The sequence below is a fragment of the Podarcis liolepis genome (assembly GCF_965112155.1).
Source record: "Podarcis liolepis genome assembly, chromosome: 10".
NCBI lineage: Eukaryota > Metazoa > Chordata > Lepidosauria > Squamata > Lacertidae > Podarcis > Podarcis liolepis.
Window position 1 is genome coordinate 1,477,068 of NC_139562.1, and position 19,457 is coordinate 1,496,524.

At 51.5% G+C, this 19,457-nt stretch overlaps 1 long non-coding RNA gene across 1 annotated transcript; it reads right to left on the reverse strand.

Moving 5' to 3' along the window:
- Positions 1 to 6,141: 6,141 nt before the first annotated feature.
- Positions 6,142 to 18,897, reverse strand: LOC310687061. Its single transcript, XR_014516169.1, has 3 exons — positions 18,811 to 18,897; positions 10,814 to 11,206; positions 6,142 to 6,364 (listed from the first exon to the last, which is right to left on the reverse strand). It is a non-coding gene; the product is annotated as an uncharacterized lncRNA (long non-coding RNA).
- Between the last annotated feature and the right edge of the window lie 560 nt (positions 18,898 to 19,457).

Here is a 19,457-nt window from a genome sequence, read left to right on the forward strand (position 1 = left end):
TTTGAGTTTGGAGGCAAGTAAGGGGCAAAATGATCAAAGTTTATTAAAAGTATACCTGGCGAGGAGAAAGAGGATGGAAAAACACTTTTCTCCCTCTCTCATTGTGGGATGTATCCAGTGCCAGATTTATGTATAAGCTAAACAAGCTCTAGCTTAGGGCCACGCTCTCTTGGGCCCCCCAAAAAATGTAAAGGAAAAAAACCTGGATGTACATTTCCAAAATAGAAGATAAAAAACAAATAAAATAAAACCTACACACAGCACGAGTGTTTTTCAGTGCATTTCAGCTCAACAGTTCACAATTGGAGGCAGCATTCTGAATCTCAGTTGCTAGAAACCCCAGGAGGAGAGAGGGCTCCTGTGTGCGAATCCTGCTTGCGGATGCCCCTTAGGGTGTCTGGTTGGTCCCTGTGAGAACAGCAGGCTGAACCAGATGGGCCCCTGGCCTGATCCTGCAGGTGCTTTTCTTAGATTCGTCTGCAAACTTGGGATTCTGCAGAGGGCAGGAAACTCCCGCTTCAGGAACTGGGAAATCTTTTCTGAAAAGCAAAGCCAGACTCATTTGGCTGAAGGTCGGATTCAGGACATCCACCCAAGTGAGGAGGACACACAGCCCTCTAATGTCAGATGTAATAGGAGTCCGTGGGAAAGAGTGGTGAACCCAGAGGCCTCCAGCCTCCTCCACAGACAGGGACCAGGATGATGGCGCTTGGCCGAGGGCAGTGGGCAGCCTCTGCCGCCTTATGGGATGGGCAGTCACTGAAGCTCTGCCTCTGTTGCGCAGGAGCTGGAGACAGGAGGAAGGAACAGCCCAGCGACTCACCCACCAATAGCAGGAAGGGGAAACGTGGAATAGATTGACTAGAATTAAAAACTAAATGGAAATAAATTACATTCAATTGGCAACTTTCGGGACTAAATTATTGCATGGTGCTCAAATTACATACAAAGGAATCAGTGTCTGGTAATTAACGCCTTTCATTAATGGTATATCATTTAAGCCTGCCGTCTGTTTCAGCTCTTGATGTGATTAAAGACACGTAGGATGAATGGGCTCCTGGAAACGACAACTGGTGAAGCCCTGGAAGCGTCTGCCCCACTCAGGCAGAGAGCCACTCCAGCTCGGCAGTGGGGAGGACGGGGACCTGATGGAGGAGACATCCTCTGCAGGGCCAGCCATCAGCCCTGACTGTTGAACATGCTGGTTGGAGCTGATGGGAGCTGGGCGGGTCCCACCAGGAGTCCTTTGTCCAATTCTGGGCACCACAATTTAAGAAGGATGTTGACAAGCTGGAAGGTGTGCAGAGGAGGGCGACCAAGATGATTAAGGGTCTGGAAACCAAGCCTGATGAGGAACGGTTGAAGGAGCTGGGCAGGTTTAGCCTGGGAAAGAGGAGATGGAGAGGAGAAAGGACAGCCAACTTCACATATCTCAAGGGCTGTCCCATGGAGGATGGAGCGAGCTTGCTTTCTTCTGCTCCGGAGGGCAGGACTCGGTCCAATGGCTTCAAGTTATAAGAAAGAACATTCCAATTTAACATCAGGGAAATGAGCTCAATTCTTGGACCAGCTCTGAGCATGCAAGCCTTTGAGTTTCCCAGGAAGCAAGCAAGCTCTTAAATCAGTCAAAAACAAATTTTTATTGAATTGTTATGCTGCCTTATCGGAATACCTCAAGGTGGCCGGCAGAAAGGAAGGCAAATGTTAACTTTGTATGGCAGCATCATAAAGATAAAAGCGCCATCCATCTCACTCGAAACCAGAAACTGAGAGGCAAGACACGGAAGAAGGGACAGAGGAAGCAGCTGCCTTATCCTGAGTCCGGTCACCAGGGATTCATCTAGCTCAATATTGTCTACTCTGACAGGCAGCAACAGCTCTCCAGGGTTCCAGCAGGGAGCCTCTCCCTGCAGATTATGGGAATTAAACCTTCTGCATGCAGAGCAGGTGTCCTTTGGCTGAGCTATGGTCCTTCCAGCTAGGAACCCAGGAAGATGCCTGGTCTATCCAGATAGAGACCCACGTGGAATGCTGGGAATGCTCAGTGGGGAATGAACACATTGGGGGAGTCATGCCAGAAAGCCACACATTTTGGTATGTGCTACTTTGTGCTCAGGGATGTGGGTGGCGCTGTGGGTTAAAACACAGAGCGTAGGACTTGCTGATCAGAAGGTTGGCGGTTCGAATCCCCGCAATGAAGGGATGAGCTCCCATTGCTTGGTCCCTGCTCCTGCCAACCTAGCAGTTCGAAAGCACATCAAAGTGCAAGTAGATAAATAGGTACCACTCTGGCGGGAAGGTAAACGGTGCTTCCGTGCGCTGCTCTGGTTCGCCAGAAGCGGCTTAGTCATGCTGGCCACATGACCTGGAAGCTGCACACCGGCTCCCTCGGCCAGTAAAGCGAGATGAGTGCCGCAACCCCAGAGTCGGCCACGACTGGACCTAATGGTCAGGGGTCCCTTTACCTTTACTTTGTCTCATGGGCTTCCTTGGGACATCTGCCTGGCTTCTTCTGCCCTTGATGGACCCGCCATGGCCTGCTCTGTTCCACATGGCCAATGGCACCCAAAATAGCCACTGCATTTCGACTGCATGGCTGCTAATAGAGGGTCTTTTTGGTCTCTGCCCTGCGATCTATGGAAGAGCCTTGGCTCTGTGGCAGAACATCTGCTTGCATGTAGAAGGCTCCAGCTTCAAGCCCACCTTGAGGCCAGTTTACCTGCAACATCACCTTGCCCCACAGGTTCCCATTCGAACCGCTTTCATCAGCAGAACTGGTGCTGTTACAAGTGTGTCATACCCATTCCACAATGGTAAGAACTCAGTCTTTTAAAGCGTGGCAGCATCTCTGGAACTCCCTGCCTGTGGACACCAGGCAGGGGCCTTCGCTGTACTCTTCTCAGTGCCTGCCAAAAACATTCTTGTGTAGACGAGCCTGCCCAGGTGCTTAGAAAGTGGATGCGAGTTTTCATCCGCTTTTAGTTTAAAAGCAGATCTTACCCTTTCAGTGTTTTAAAGAGTTGGGTTTTTTAACTGATAAGTGGAGGAATGATGGAGGGCGATGGGAGGTTGGATGCAGGTGAGCTGTGCGTGAGCAAGCTGGCAAACAGAGGCCCCTTTTATTAGCAGAAGTCAACAACTGGAAACAGTAGTGAAACCACCCTGAACATGACGTATTTCCATCTAAGCACATTTCCAGCATTAGCAAATACACGTGTTAGCAGGTGTTTCCCTAAAATGTTCCCTGATACTTGATTACATCTGCGTCCCCGGTCATGCTCCAGCCAAGCATTATGTCTAGGAAACAAATCTGTGAGAGGACAAGCGGCCAGGGGAGAAACCCTGTCTTCTAGCCAAGAGGCAGGAGTTCAAGGAGCGTGGGCGCAAGGCTCCTTGGCACCCTGTTGCATGCCAGGGGCGAGGTGTGCCTCAGCACAAGCGGAGCGTTATCTCCACAGATAAGTTTACTGATTTATTCTCTTTGCAAACCGCTTTGAGGTTTTCTCATAATGCAGTGGTGCATGGACTTCATGCAATAAAATAGAATAAATAAAACGAATCTCAAAGCAGAGCTGGGAGAGACTCCTGTCTGCTGCCAGTCAGTGCAGACAATACTGGGTTCAATGGACCAATGGGCTGACTCAGTGTAAGGCAGCTTCCTCTGTTCCCAGCTCAGCTCTGACCACTTATTGAGGAACGGGGATGAGCTGAAATGCTGACTGGCTGAAGGCTCAGGGGAGGCCAAAGTCTGAGGTCTGTGTCTCTGTGGGGGGTGCAATGGCCCCCAGTTAGATCCTCACCCTGGCCTCTCCTCTGCCTCATCGGTCACTGGGGATGCGGGACAAGACGGGCCTTTAGTCTGACCGGGGCAGCCAAGCTTCTTCTGACCATCTTCCCTCATCCGTCTAAGGCAAGGCAGAGTGACACACTCTCGGCAGGTTTACTGGATTTTGCGTTCCATTTCTGCTGCTGCTTGGAAACTGGAGCCGTAGCTGGCGATTTCCCACAGCTGATAGTGTTATGTTGTGGTTTTGTGGGTTCTGTTGCTGCAAATTTAATTCCTTTTCTGCCTCAGCCTTCACTGGTGTCCAATTCAATCACCTGCGGCCATTTCACGGTCCAGGCGAACATTTATCTCGGCCAGATCTATATCAGGTTAAGCCCCCGAGATCCAGGGTCCTGCTAGGGGGCAGCCTCTTCCATGCTCACATGCTCAATGCTCCCTCAGGCATCCCAAACCAGTACAAAAATGAAGGGATCCCCTGGCAGAGGGTTGTACCATCACAGGGACCCTAAATCGCCACCTAGTCCAGCTCCCTGCAGTGCAGGAATTGCAGCTAAAGCATCCGTTTGACCTCCATTTAAAAACATCCAACAAAGGAGATGGCAAGAGCCGTTCAAGCTCTTGCACCAATGAGCGGCTCTCACGCCAGCTCTTGCACAAATGTTCTGGAGGGAGGGGGGCTTGTGCCACTTTTGTTACACCCCTCCAGATGGCAAGGATGCCGTGATTTTGAGGAAGCATCTCAGGGCAACTAATAAAGCGGAAGCATTGCAAGCTGTTGGACTAAAATGACACCTTCCAAATCTCTAAGTCTATGGAGAGACTCCCCTGTGAAGAACCTCTGCAACATTGGGGGACTTTTTAGTTTAGAGAAAAGGTGAGGAAAAGGCGACACGATGGAAGTGAATAGAATTATGCCTGGCGCAGAGAGAGCGGCTGGAGAAAGGTTTTCCTCCCTCTCACATCACACCAGAATTCGCAGGCATCCAATGAAGCCAAATTTTGGAAGAATAAAAGAAAGTCCTTCTTCACACAGCACAGAATTAACCTGTGGAACTCCTTCCCGCAGGAGGGATATGGCTATCTAAGAGCCACAATGGCTCTGCTCTGCCTCAGTTGCTCAAGGCAGCAAAGCTTTGGAATACCAGCTTCTGCAGGGCCCTTGTGCTCAAATCCTGCTTCCTGGTTTCCCATAATACCAGTCATTTTGCTTGGCCACCGCTGGACTAGATGGACCACTGGGCCTGATCCGGCAGGGTCTTCTGGGGTTATTATGATTCCATTATGTGCCAAGGGTCAAGTGTGAACCCATTGCTAACGTACCATCCCTAGTTACAGGTAGGTAGCCGTGTTGGTCTGCCGTAGTCGAAACAAAATAAAAAAATTCCTTTTTTGTTCTTGGTTTGTTCTTGGCATGAGCTTTCGTGTGCATGCACGCTTCTTCAGATACACTGAAAGAGAAGTCACCAGACCCTTATATATAGTGAGAAGGTGGGGTATTACTCAGAAGGGGGGTGGGAATGGGTGGCTGGCTGATAGGTGTGCTAAACCTGTCGATGACTGTTAACGACTGCAATTGGTCTTACAGGAAAAAGCGAGGGGTGAGATGGCTAAAAGCTATCAGCCAACCATCCATTCCCACCACCCTTCTGAGGAATACCCCTCCCCACCCTCTCACTATATACAGTGGTACCTTGGGTTAAGAACCTAATTTGTTCCGGAGGTCCGTTCTTAACCCGAAACTGTTCTTAACCTGAAGCACCACTTTAGCTAATGGGGCCTCCCGCTGCCACCAGAGCACGATTTCTGTTCTCATCCTGAAGCAAAGTTCTTAACCCGAGGTACTATTTCTGGGTTAGCGGGAGTCTGCAACCTGAAGCGTATGTAACCTGAAGCGAATGTAACCCGAGGTACCACTGTATAAGGGTCTGGTGTCTTCTGTTTCAGTGTATCTGAAGAAGTGTGCATACACATGAAAGCTCATACCAAGAGCAAACTTAGTTGGTCTCTAAGGTGCTACTGGAAGGATTTTTTATTTTATATTGCACCATCCCTAGGTCATCGATTCTTTGCAGAATACACCCTTGGGGTACCGGGAACGACACCCCTGTCCCCAGTCTGGAGGAGCCCTGAAAGACAGTTGGGTTAGTCCTGCGCCTCAACAGCCTTCGGGGAGCCCACAAACCCCCCTCCCCGCACATTGGGGCTCCATGCCAGCCTCGCTGCGCCCCCCCCCCCCTTCGCAGCCTTGCCTAGCCCAGGCAAGCTGACAGAGGGAGTCCCTCCCGAGGAATTTCCAGAGAGCAGACGGAGCCCGGCGAGAGTCGGCGCAGGTGCCTCTCAGATGAAGCAATTAATTGACAGAACAATTAGAGCTATATTTAGCCTGTTTGCACACAACAAGCACGCGGAGATGAAAGGCGAACAATGCACAATGGCGGCAATTAACATTTCCTTCCACTTAACAGCTGCAGAAATTAGGGTCTCGCGGAGAAGAAAGTCGCCGCGCAGCTTCCTCGCGGCTCCCCGGATCTTGCACGCGGCGTCTCCATCCGAGCTCCAAATCAAGGAGGGTCCCACCTGCTCCGAAGGAGACCGTGCAGTTTAAGCGACAGCTGACACATTCAGAAGGAACAGACGGCAGGCTCCGCTTCGAAGGGAGAGGCTCCTTTTGATATGCAGACCCCCACAGATGCACAGCAGCCCCCCCTCCCCGGCTTACAAATTAGCGGAACAATATTTGAAAAGCCACTTCAATCCACACCCGATTTGCAATTTACGCAAAGCTGCATGCTTGAAAGTGATCGCCGCTGCAGTGATCGCTCAGCCTCCTGCGAAGGGAGGCCTTGGTGAATCTCCGGAAAGAGGCCCTCCAGTCAAAGAATTGTGGAGCTGGAAGGGACCCCTGAGGGCCATCTAGTCCAGCCCCCTGCAATGCAGGAATCACAGCTAAAGCATCACTGGCAGGTGGTCCTTCAACCTCTGCTTGAGAACCTGCTTAAGAAAGTGAGGAGGAATTAAAGAACCTTTGAATGAGGGTGAAAGAGGAGAAGGCAAAATATGGTCTGAAGCTCAACATCAAAACAACGAAGATCATGGCCACTGGTCCCATCACCTCCTGGCAAATAGAAGGGGAAGAAATGGAGGCAGTGAGAGATTTTACTTTCTTGGGCTCCATGATCACTGCAGATGGTGACAGCAGTCACGAAATTAAAAGATGCCTGCTTCTTGGGAGAAGATCAATGACAAACCTAGAAAGCATCTTAAAAAGCAGAGACATCACCTTGCCAACAAAGGTCTGTATAGTTAAAGCTATGGTTTTCCCAGGTAGTGGTGTATGGAAGTGAGAGCTGGACCATAAAGAAGGCCAATCGCCGAAGAATGGATGCTTTTGAATTATGGTGCTGGAGGAGACTCTTGAGAGTCCCATGGACTGCAAGAAGATCCAACCTCTCCATTCTGAAGGAAATCAGCCCTGAGTGCTCACTGGAAGGACAGATCCTGAAGCTGAGGCTCCGATACTTTGGCTACCCCATGAGAAGAGAAGACTCCCTGGAAAAGACCAATGTTGGGAAAGATGGAGGGCACAAGGAGAGGGGGACGACAGAGGATGAGATGGTTGGACAGTGTTCTCGAAGCTACCAGCATGAGTTTGACCAAACTGCGGGAGGCAGTGGAAGACAGGAGGGCCTGGCATGCTCTGGTCCAGGGGGTCACGAAGAGGCGGACACGACTAAATGACTAAACAACAACAACGAACCTGCAAGGAAGACCTTTCCCAGCACCTTCCAAGGTCACAGAATCATAGAACGGTGGGCTTGGAAGAGTCTCCCAAGGGAACCCTAAATGAAATTTATTTGTTGGGATGTGAACTGATGCTAGGAGAGGATATATTTATTAGACATTATCCTTCCTTCCTCATGTTTGTCAGTTCAGCAGAGGGCCCACAACTGAAGGGGCCAGTACCACGTGCAAGTGATGTCGGCATGCACACGCCATGTTGACACCATGCACACACTTCATTTTATTGAATTTATATACTGGCATATATCTATCTAATCAAAATAAAAACAACAACCCAATAACACCGCCCCAAAAAAGAGCCACATTTTAAAAGGACATAGGATGTCAGTCAAATCAACCTGGTTAGAAAGGGATGTTTTTGCCTGGCGCATAAAGGTGTATAATGAAGGCGCCAGGCAAACTTCCCTGTGGAGAGCATTCCACGGACAGGGAGCCACTGCAGAGAAGGCCCCGTTCTCGTGTTGCCACCTCTGGACTTCTCGAGGAGGAGACACACGAAGGGGGGCCTCAGGAGATGGTATTAGGGTCTGGGTGGGTTCATATGGAAAGAGGCGGTCCTTGAGGTATTGCGGTCCTGAGGCATTTAAGGCTTCATAGGTCAAAACCAGCACGTTGAATTGGGCCCGGAAACTAATCGGTAGCCAGTGCAGTTGGACCAGGATTGGTGTAAGATGCTCAAACTGTCTTGCTCCGGTGTGCAACCTGGCTGCTGAATTCTGCACCAGCTGAAGTTTCCAAACTGTCTTCAGAGGCAGCCCTACATATAATGCATTGCAGTAGTCTAACCTTGAAGTTACCAGAGCCTAGACAACAGTAGTTAGGCTGTCCCTGGGCATTGCTGGGCCACCAGCCAAAGCTGATGGAAGGCACTCCGGGCCACTGAGGATGTGCACACATGTTGTAATGTTCTGACATGTCCCATGCATGCCGCCATATAACCCACAAAACGGTAGGACTTTGTGAGACAAACACATAAAAACTAAGTTGAACCATGAGTTCTTGCACTAAGAGAGGAAGTCCAGACTGTTTTCCATCCACTTTCTCCTGGGCGTGGATCATTCTACAGATCCCCATCTTGCCGCCTCCAAACTGAGAAGTCTCAGGTTCTGCAGCCTTCTTTGCCGGAGGCAGGAGGGAGAAGCCGGCCACCTTCTCCTTTATTGCCAGTGTACTGCTTGCTGGTGCAGATTACAGAAATTGCAGATAATAGACCCCAAAGTAATTACTGGCTGACCTCTGCTCCCCTGGCTTAGTCAGCAGCGCTGAGCTCACCTCTTCTCTCCGGCTGCTGCTGCTGCAGATCCTGGGCTTACTCTGTCATTATCCAACGGCGGGAGCAGCAGTGACAGGCGGCTTCATTACGAGGCTCTGAGAGGGCCTGCGGCGAGCCACTGCCCCCGAGAGACGCAGCCAGGCCGGGAGTTGTTAGCAGGACTTGTTCCCCTTTGCGCCAGAGCCCAGCCTCAGACGCTTTCAAGGAGAGGGAAAAGAATAAGGATTGCTCTGGATCCCAGCACCCTGCAAGACTGGGGGGCTCAGAGGTACGGAGGCACTTGGCACATGCTCAGAGACTCTCTCTCTCCCCAAAGCATCACAGAAATCAATCCACGAGGACTGTTGAGCTGGGCATGAAGTAGCCGCTTTTCAACAAATAACCCTCAAAGGGTGACAGCAAACTCCTGAATTGCAAGGCGTAAAGAGTAAAGATGTATGGAAGTGAGAGCTGGACCATCAAGAAGGCTGATCGCCAGAGAATGGATGCTTTTGAATTCTGGTGCTGGAGGAGACTCTTGAGAGTCCCATGGACTGCAAGAAGATCAAACCTCTCCATTCTGAAGGAAATCAGCCCTGACTGCTCACTGGAAGGACAGATCCTGAAGCTGAGGCTCCAAGACTTTGGCCACCTCACGAGAAGAGAAGACTCCCTGGAAAAGACCCTGATGCTGGGAAAGATGGAGGGCACAAGGAGAAGGGGACGACAGAGGATGAGATGGTTGGACAGTGTTCTCGAAGCTACCAGCATGAGTTTGACCAAACTGCGGGAGGCAGTGGAAGACAGGAGGGCCTGGCGTGCTCTGGTCCAGGGGGTCACGAAGAGTTGGAAATGACTAAACAACAACAATTACTGTTTTCCGAGAGAGTCCGTACCCCTGTCAAACAGCTCTTGCTCTCAAATATAGATGCTGTGGAGGGGCTGCTTCCTTCTCACAGGAAGACCCCCTTGTCACTGTGCCCAAGTGTTTCATTGTTGGACGAGATGGTGGGACAGTGTTCTCGAAGCTACCAGCATGAGTCTGACCAAACTGTGGGAGGCAGTGGAAGACAGGAGTGCCTGGCGTGCTCTGGTCCAGGGGGTCATGAAGAGTCGGACACGACTAAAGGACTAAACAACAACAACAACAAAAGAGTAAAGAGTTTCAATTCAGTCACTTTTGGCTTGAACTGGGATAGAGGGATTCCTTTCTAAATCATACTGCATGTGCTAATTGACTTACCAATGCCATGATGTGTGTATTGTCATCAACAGCTGTTAAGGGAGCGGCTGTGGCTACATACCCTCCTAGTGTCCCTATTTTCCAGGGACAGTCCTGGAAGTATGAAAGCCATCCCAGCTTCTGATTTGATCCCAGAATGTTCCTATTTTCCCTGCCTGTGCCGCTGCCGTCGCCGCCAAACTCGGAGAGGAGCCCTTTCAACTCTGCAATTCTATGATGGAGACAAGAAAATAAAGGCAGAGGTGGTGTCACCCCCCTCCCCTGGTTGTTGTGAGGATGCAAGGGGGAGGAGGGAGGGGGAGACACATCACCTTGAGCTCCTTGGGGGAAACGTGTGATAGAAATGTCACCCATCAATTACAGAAGCTGGAGGGGTCCCCAAGGGTCATCCAGTTCAGCCCTCTGTAATGGAATCATAATAGCACCTGGCCATGCCCCCCAGGGAGAGTGGGGAGCCTCCTTGTCCTGCAGGGCACGTAGGTGTTTCAGAGGCTGGGTTTCTTCCTAAAGACAGGCTGGCTAGACAATCACCTCCAGACCTTTTGCAGTTTTAGCAAGGCAGGCTTTGCAATTCATTTCAAATACCCTTGGCTTTCCCTATTAGCCTATCTGACACAGATCATTTGCAGATGCTTAAGTCACGGTGCTCTTTCGCTCTCTCCCCCCACCGCCTTCTCCTTCCAGCTGAATCAAAATTAAGGCTCCAGCAGCTCAGTTAATGCACATTTACCTGGCTGCAGCTCTCCTGCCTTCAAGGACAATAAATTCCCCGTCCTTGCTTTTCCCTGATAGTCCATAATGTGCATTGGGCTGCAGACCAATTTGTACAAGCCAGGACAACTTCCCTATTACAATAAGGAAGCAAAAATAATTATGACATTCCAAGGGACTCAGGGGCACGTCTGGAGACTTCGGCGGCTCGTTGGTCCCTAAGCCCATCTTTTGACAGCTACGTGTGGCAGGTCCTGCTGAACATCTGCTTCTGAGTTCTCCTGGCCAGTTTGTCCCCAGGGAATCTTCTCTCATCCTGCTCCGAGTCTTGCTCCCTTTGCAGGGGGAAATATCACTGCAGGGCCTTCTCTGTGGTGGTGACGCAGCTTTAGCTACCTGGGCAGCCTCTTACCTGTGGGGAGGGGGATTTGAGGGTTCAGTATGGAGGCTCAAACCAGATTCCCAATTAGACTTTTTATTCAGTAATGCATCACTGGACAGAGTCCAAAAGAGTCTGTGAGAGCATTTCCAGCAAGAGCACACACCCCATATAGGGGAAAAAAAATATCATATTGGCTTTTTATTCTCTAGGCAACCCACCTTCTGCCAGCCTAGCACCTTACCATCTCTTTGTCCAACCAGAATCCTTGAGAATGCTTACTTAAATCAAGTATTCCACCAATCTCCCTGTATGTGCAGTGCCTAACCCTTACAGTACCTGGTCATGTTGGAAGATTCCAGTTGGCTTCCAGCTCATCTCACACACAACTCTCTGGCGATTGTTCTCCTACCTACAGCTGGGAGAGGGGGTGCAGGAAAGGCCCCCTCACTTAGTTGTAGCTTTTGCAGCTGAGCTCATTCTTTCGGGATGGCGATGAAGATACTTGAGTAACCATGGCTGTTGTCTTGCAAAGAAACTTCTCTGTCTAGTTCAGCTACAGAATCCTCTTTTAGATTATAACCTCGCTGGGTACAGGACCCCAAGAACTGGGAGGGACTCGGGGCATCATCCAGACTGACCTCCCCCCCCCCCCGCCAACCCACAGTGTCTTAAACCAATTGGCCATTTTTGGGGGCCACGGAGTTCTCCCGTAAATTTCCCAACAGAACTTACTTTGTATGAAAGGAGAAGTCCTTTTTACTTAACACAATTTCCATCAAAGCCAACACAGGGTAAATTGGGTCTCTTATTTAAATTGTCCTCAGCAACGAGGAATGCCTGGTTCTGTGGGGGACGCTTGTGGAGAGAGCATTAACATCCAAATTAACTAGAATATAATCTTCATCAATCTGTTTTATGCCTTCAGGCGGGTTGATAAAATCTATAGAATCCCTAATGAACCAAATTAGAAAAGGAGCAACAATGGTTGAGGGGGGTCCTCCTTGCGAAGAGCCCCAGCCTGACGAAGCAGCTCTAGCCAGAGAGACGGGGGGTGGGGGGCTTGCACACTTTTGGTGGCACGTAATGAGGAATGTTCAAAGTCTTCTCCTGCAATAAGGAATGAGGTGCCTGAGACGTTATCAGTTCCATCAACACTCCACCTTGCAAAACAATATTAATTGCATATTTATAGGAATCGTAAGAACGTTATCAGAAGAAATGGTGCAAGTTCTATATAAGATTCAGGCTGACAGGCCTCTGCAGCTGCTTAGCATTTTCTTTGAGGAGCCAGTCATTTTAATGGTGGTTTTATACTTTTTTTTAAAAAAATCGAGTGCTTACTGGAAGGACAGATCCTGAAGCTGAGGCTCCAAGACTTTGGCCACCTCATGAGAAGAGAAGACTCCCTGGAAAAGACCCTGATGTTGGGAAAGATGGAGGGCACAAGGAGAAGGGGACAACAGAGGATGAGATGGTGGGACAGTGTTCTCGAAGCTACCAACATGAGGGAGGCAGTGGAAGACAGGAGGGCCTGGCGTGCTCTGGTCCAGGGGGTCACAAAGAGGCGGACACGACTAAACAACAACAACAGAACATTGCGATGTACTCATAGATCACAATGTCTTAAATAAGGATGGAGCTCTGTCGAGGCATTGGCTGCCTTCAGTTATTCCCACATCGCGATTTTTGCCTGCAGCTGCTCTTGTGATTCACTGCCCCGGCATGAGGCCGGAGAGAGCTGAGCCAGCAGAGCTAACAGGGACTGCAGGAATCAAGAGAAGCATTGGCTGGCTTCAAGGTTTCTCCCACATTGTGATTTTTGCATAGCACACACACACAAACACACATACACATAATGATTTGTGATATATTGCCAGGTGAAAAATAATGAAACTGATATGATACAGTGGTACCTTGGTTCTCATACTTGCTGGATGAGGCCAATGGCCCATCTAGTCTAGCATCCTGTGTCCACAATGGCCAAGCAGATGACTGTGGAAAACCCACAAGCAGGACTGGAGCACAAGAGCCTTTATGTCGCCCCCCCCCCATGGTTTCCAGCAACTGGTAGGCGGAAGTGTTGCCGCTCCCATTTGTGGGATGTGAAACACAAGAGCAGTCAAGTACAACATTCCTAGAGTGAACATGTTTACACATGGGGAGGAATGTTTGTCCAGGCAGCAGGTCAACTTCCTGCTTCCTTCTGTGCTGGGACAGACTTCCTCTGCATGTGACTAGAGGTGGGCGTGGCCTCACCTGTCCAGGTAACGACAAAAGCACAGGGCAGGGCAGCCATCTCTCTCTCTTTCACCACATGCATCGAAGAAGCAACAGCTGCTTAGCCAAAGATGCTTCCAGCCAAGAGAGGACAAAGGGACTGTCTCTTTATTAGATAGATTCCAAGTGTATGTTACTTTTCTAAGCTAAGTCTGCCTTCTGGGATCCGACTGTGAACAGAATGTGAGTAAACTCTTTTTATACTTTTATAGAAGACTGTGTCGTGTCTCATCTTTTATGAGGGAATAAGGGGGAAATACCAGAACAGTTCTTATAGAGGCTTTAGTGAGCCTGAGCAAAACGCATCCGCTGCAAAATTTAAAAGAGGGGAATGTTACTCTGCTAAATTGTAGAACTTGTTAACACAAGTTGGAAAGGCTATAATCAAACAATATATCCTCTCCTGCATCCCAGAACATTCCCACACCATTGCGAAGGCAGAGCAGAGCCCTCCTGGCTAGGAGCCCTCAATAGCCCTCTCCTCCTGCTCAAATTTGTTGAATCCTCTTTTGAAGCCATCCGAGTTGGTGGCCACCACTGGCTCCTGTGGCAGTGAGTTCCATAGTTTAACTCTGTGCTGCATGAAGAAGGACTTTTCCCCCTCTGCCCTGAATGCTACTGCCCTCAGGTCCCGCTTGTGGGCAGGGCTGTCTTAAGCATATGCGGCACCGGGGTGCAAAGATCCGCCTGGCGTCCCCCCGGTTGCCCAGTCCCAGGCGTGCAGGAGGGCGGAGCCGGATGGCCCCCTCAGCATCTCATTGGCTTGGTTGCCCCCGAACTCTCAACGCAGAGCCCGCCATGGCACTCCGACTGATGCGTGGGCTCTTCCGCGGACTCAACTCTCAGGCCCTGGACTCTCAGCCTGGTGCCCCTGAGAGCCTGGCACCCAGGTGCCCCTCACCCCTAGCGCCTGTGGGTAAGACGGCCCTGTTTGTGGCCTTTCCTTCAGCATCCGGCTGGCCACTATGAGAAAGGGGGTGATGGACTAGATGAGCCATCCAAACTCTTCTTCTTCTTCTTCTTTGCCCTGCCAGTAATCCAGGAGGACTATGCCCTTACTTGTTCCTTGTAACAATGACTCTTGTGCCTCGTTCTGTTTTGAACTGCTTAACTTCCTTGTTCAGTTAACAGGAATTTTGTATGCTTCCTCCTTCATTTCTCAGACTCTAAAGCAATATACCGTATTTTTTGCACCATAACACTCACTTTTTTCCTCCTAGAAAGTAAGGGGAAATGTCTGTGCATGTTATGGAGGAAATGCCTACGGGTGGCATGCCTACAGATTTTCCTCCTCTAAAAACTACGTGCGTGTTATGGTTGGGTGCGTGTTATAGAGCGAAAAATACGGTATTTGACTGGCTAGTGACCCCACCACCTCCACTTTAGGACCTTGCAGTGCACAGAGGGAGACTGTCAGGATGGGGCTCAGGCCACTTCTTCCAGGGTGGAGCCACCAGGATCTATTCAGCTGGAGGACGCAGCCCTTAAGACTCAAGAGGATGAGGCCCCTGACTCTCCTTCATCTTCTCAGCCTTGCAGAAGCCAAAGGCTGCAAAATCAGGGAAGAGTCCTCTCACAACCCAGAGGCGGCCACGTTGTGGGTCTTGTCAGCCTGCGAAAGCCTTCAGTCAACTTTAGCTCCCTGCTGGGCAACCCCATCCTACAAATTCAAGGAAGGACGGTGGTACCTCAGGTTACAGATGCTTCAGGTTACAGACTCCACTAACCCAGAAATAGTACCTCGGGTTAAGAAATTTGCTTCAGGATGAGAACAGAAATTGTGCTCCAGCGGAAGCAGGAGGCCCCATTAGCTAAAGTGGAACCTGAGGTTAAGAACAGTTTCAGGTTAAGAACGGACCTCCAGAATGAATTAAGTTCTTAACCTGAGGTACTAATGTACTTCTTCATGCAGGGCATCCTTTATTTCTCATTTAAGTCACCAGTCTAGTTCCCCCCCCACCCGCCCCCTGCCTTCAAAGTGGGCAGTATTTGGGCTATTTTATGGAAAGGAGAGGATCAGCTCAACGTGGGGGGAATCTTCCTTGTTTGGAAGATCAGGACAGATAGAAGAAACGACTTGTTCATTCAGCGCACGGTTAACCTATGGAACTCACTCCCACAAGAGGCAGTGATGACCACCAACCTGGATGGCTTGAAAAGAGGATTAGACAAATGCGTGGATAAGTCTATGGCTGGCTATGAACCGTGGTGGCTGGGCTCTGACTCCACAGTCCGAGAAGGAAGGCGCTCTTAGGCCCTGAACGAATGGCACTGCCAGGTACAACTATGAATGCAGAAAATCTGAGGACCTAGCTCTAGGGAACAAAGCAAAAGACTTGGGGGGGGGTCAGGTGTGGTTGAGGTTGTCAGTTTTTCCTGGGAAAGGTATAAAGGAGTGGGAGGGAGCAGTGGCATAGGAAGGGGGGGTGCAGGCCGCTCCAGATGTCATCACTGAGGGGGGTGAAAAAATATGGCAAAAATATGTCTGTGGTTTTTTTTTAAAAAAAAAATGGGCTCACAACACTTTTTTAAAAGAAAAATAATAACTCCCGCACCCCCCCTTCCTAAGCCAGTAGCTGAGGCGGAGGCACTGGGCACCACACTGTGAGGCCTGCAGCGCGCCTGAGGGGGAGGCAGTGGGTGGACAGCCTGCAAGTTCTGTGCTGCTTTTCTGAGCAGTGTGGGTCTTGCATCTGCCCACCGCCTCACCTGCCCTATAGCTGAGGGGGAGGCTGCGGAGAGGCTCCACGTAGTGCGTTCGCCCCGGCCCTGGCTGCAGGGTGCATGCGCTGTACCGGGCACCCGAGCAGCTAGCTATGCCCGTGGGAGGGAGGGGAGAGGGAGAGAGAGACTTCAAGGTGAACAGACTCTTTGCTCCTAAGGGAGCCCTCCCCACTTAAGACAGCCAGGTGCAATAACACATCAGTTATGAAGCAGCCAATTAACATGTCTTGCGAAGTGTGCAGCTTGCATGAAAGCCTCCTGCCCTCTCCTGAAACCCTGACATCCCTTTTAGGAACTTTTGCCTGCCTGAACAAACTCCAGCATTTGACCACCTAATGATTGGCAAAGACAATAACGGAAAATCTCAAGCAATTTCACTGCGTCAAAAGGGGCACATTCATTAAAAAGCTGTTAAGCTAAATTGAAACACATACTTTCAAAAGAAATGCATTAACAGTACGCTAGTTTAAAAGTGTCTGAAACTAAGAAACTAGTTTAAACTACCAAGACAAGCCGTCGTGTCTACAAGGACCCTGGAAACACACAGGATGTCCCGGCTTTGGGGCTGCTGTTGTGCTCACAGAGTGTAAAAGCACCACAACCTAGGGCTGTGTACACATTTCTGCTTCTTCCAGCTCCTGTGTGCTTCCACGCCTGGCATTTGAGGTTAACCACAATCCATAGGTATCCCTGCAGCTTCCGGAGAAATACTCAGTTTGGTGATGCCTTTTCCCTCAAACCTTCTGATAAGGAAACAGAAACTGTGGTTAAGATGAGTCGTGTGCATTTCAGGCAACTGTGAAGCATGCACTGAACTTCAGTGAACTGGAGTTTAATGTGAGGAAACTAATCATGGAATTGTAGGGTTGGAAGGGACCCCAAGGGTCATCCAGACTGACCCCCTGCAATGCAGAAATCACAGCTAAAGAGCCGTCCAACCTCTGGCTAGAAACGTTCAGCAATGGTGAGCCCACCACCAACAGGGAGTCTGGCCCACTGTCAAGCAGCTCCTACCACCAGAAAGTTCTTCCTGATGTTTAGTCGCAATCTCCTTTCCTGTCATTTGAATCCATTGGTTCGGGGCCTCCTCCTCTAGAGGAGCAGAAACCTCGTTGCTCCTCCTTCCACGGTATCTGAATCGATATCTGAAATTCCAACTCTACAATTCTATAATTCTTTGCCTGGTTTGCTTGGCAATGAAGCAGAGCATGGCCGTCAGGCTATGTGGCAGACAGAAATTCTACAGGGCGAGCCTTTTCTCTTGACAACTTGGCTGTCAGGCACCTTTTCATTTATGAGTGACGCCCAGTTAATTTTGGGACCCTCTACCCCCACCAGTAGTGATGTATGGAAGTGAGAGCTGGACCATCAAGAAGGCTGATCGCCGAAGAATTGATGCTTTTGAATTCTGGTGCTGGAGGAGACTCTTGAGAGTCCCATGGACGGCAAGAAGAACAAACCTCTCCATTCTGAAGGAAATCAGCCCTGAGTGCTCCCTGGAAGGACAGATCCTGAAGCTGAGGTTCCAAGAGTTTGGCCACCTCATGAGAAGAGAAGACTCCCTGGAAAAGACCCTGATGTTGGGAAAGATGGAGGGCACAAGGAGAAGGGGACGACAGAGGACGAGATGGTGGGACAGTGTTCTTGAAGCTACCAGCATGAGGGAGGCAGTGGAAGACAGGAGGGCCTGGCGTGCTCTGGTCCAGGGGGTCACGGAGAGGCGGACACCACTAAACGACTAAACAACAACAACCCCCACCAGCCAAAAAAGGGCAAAAACTTGGTATGGCACAAACTGTATGCAAATTTCACGCTCGTTTGCATCTTCCGCCGGTGCAGCAGAGGGTCCAATCCACCTTCAGTATGCTGAGCCCAGCGAATTCTGTTGCGCCCCCCCCATCCAAGAGACACCAGGAACAAGCCCACCTTGGCAGCGTCCGCACCCTCCTTGCCGTGGGTACCCTCTCTTGCAGCTCGGAAAGCCCGGCAACGCCTCCTGGCTTCACGGGACCTCGCCCTCCCCCGACGGGCTGCTAAACCAAGCTCGCCCCATCTATTTTTAGCGCCGCTGCACTTCTTATTCGTCATCTTTCTTCCTCTTTTTTTGCTCAGCAAACACCTGAGTGGGGAGAGGGGGGGCTCCGAGGCGGGCAAGAAACCCCCTTCCCGCCCCATATACACAGGTGCCCGGACAGTGTGCCAAGGGGGCGAGCAGGAGATGAAAGGGGGGAGCGCGGATCTCCTTCGCGGGGCGCTCGCCCAAGGGCTGGGCGCTTAACCCGGGCAAATCCCCGACGGCGAGGCAGCGGCCGGGAAGGAGGCAAAGGCCTCTGGGCTGGGCGCCAGGAAGCGGGCGGCACCTTCGTGTCGCTTGTGGGGGGACCCAGCCCTCCTGCGCCGTCGGGAGGAAGAGCGCTTTGGTGGGGTCTCGTCCTCCAGGGAGAAGGGCTGGAGTTGGGCTGGCGTCGGAGTTCCCTGGATCCAGGCAGTGGGGCGCGCGTGCCACCCCCCACCCCCATTCTAGAGACCTGGGGAGGCCCAGGGCCCTTCCCACCCGGCCCCCAGGGCGCGAGCAAAGGAGGGAGGGGGCGCCTTTCGACGGCCAGCCCCTCTCGGGCCCCGGGGCCCTTTACCGCTGCTGCTGCTGGGCTCCTGCCATGGCCCGCGGGCCGGACGGGCTCCTCGCGCGGCCGCCGCCGCTCTCCCGGACCGAAGCGGCGGCTTGCTATTTTTAGCTCCTCCGTGTTTCCAGGGGAAACCTAATGACGCAATGACGTCAATGCAGGTCAGCGGCAGACTGGATGGAGGAGCCGCCGCCGCCGCCTGCCTGCCTGCCTCCCCTCCGCTTCTGGGGGGCTCCATCTTCTACGAGGGGCGCCCAGGAGAGGCGGCCGGTGCCAGCTGCAAGACTTTGCATTGGAGGGGAGGGGGCGTTGGAGCCTCCCCTCCGCCCGACCCCGCCAAGTGGAAGGAGCTTGCCATGGGGCGCTTTCTTGATGCAGAGGGGGTGGCGATGGAGGAGGAGGAGAGACGTGACTCCGGAGGGCCGTGGCGGCGGCTGGACCCGCGGAAGGACCCCCTCCCCGCGACCCCCAGGTAGGTGCCTCGCCCCGCGGGGGCTCCTGGGGCCACCCGGGGCTGAGCTTCGGCAGGAGCTGGGGGTGGGCTAGGAAGGCCGGACTGCCCGCCCCTTCGCCCCTCTCCATTCCTCTGATCCCGCCGGGATCCTTTGCTTGCGGGTTTGAGGAGGTGAGGTGCGGGGAGTGCCGAGGGAGGGGGC